Below are 589 nucleotides of genomic sequence, written 5' to 3' on the forward strand. Positions count from 1 at the left end.
GTTCAGAACCAAAACATGAGCATTGTTTCTGATTTACAAACACAGGCTTGGTTTTATTCATTAAAGATGATTGATAATCAATATGCCTGATAATTGATGATGTCATCGCTGATCACTGATCTGTTTGTGTTTGTAGAAAATCTGCTGGTGATCACCGCGGCAACGGAGGAGACAGACGGCTTCAACCGCTTCATGAGGACGATCAGAGAGTTCAACTACACTGTGAAGGTAACACACACACACACACACACACACGCATGCACACGCGCGCACGTCAAGGTCTAAATGTGAATGGTGAAGGGGCTGATGGGAAATGAGTATCTACGTCGTCTGCCATGTTCCCTCAGATGTTTCAGTGAATGTCGGCACCACTCAGTGAAGACAGTTTAAACCATTTATAGATCGATAGATCAATTTATTGATCGATCAGTGAAGAAAATCACCAGCTGATGGATCAATAGATGTTTGTGCAGGTTGTTGATCACAATGTTTCTGTGTTTGTTTCATGTAATGAGACAGATCCTGATACACAGACTGTGTGTGTGTGTGTGTGTGTGTGTGTGTGTGTGTGTGTGTGTGTGTGTGTGCG

At 43.1% G+C, this 589-nt stretch overlaps 1 protein-coding gene across 1 annotated transcript in view; it reads left to right on the forward strand.

The window, feature by feature from the left end:
* LOC111647817 (multifunctional procollagen lysine hydroxylase and glycosyltransferase LH3-like) overlaps positions 1 to 589 on the forward strand; it is a gene marked incomplete at its 3' end in the record, with an annotated part of 9,772 nt that overhangs the window by 3,109 nt on the left and 6,074 nt on the right. The window lies entirely within an intron of this gene.

This window comes from Seriola lalandi, unplaced genomic scaffold (assembly GCF_002814215.2).
Source record: "Seriola lalandi dorsalis isolate HSWRI2012SDOR001 ecotype SW California unplaced genomic scaffold, Sedor1 jcf7180002055009, whole genome shotgun sequence".
Lineage (NCBI taxonomy): Eukaryota > Metazoa > Chordata > Actinopteri > Carangiformes > Carangidae > Seriola > Seriola lalandi.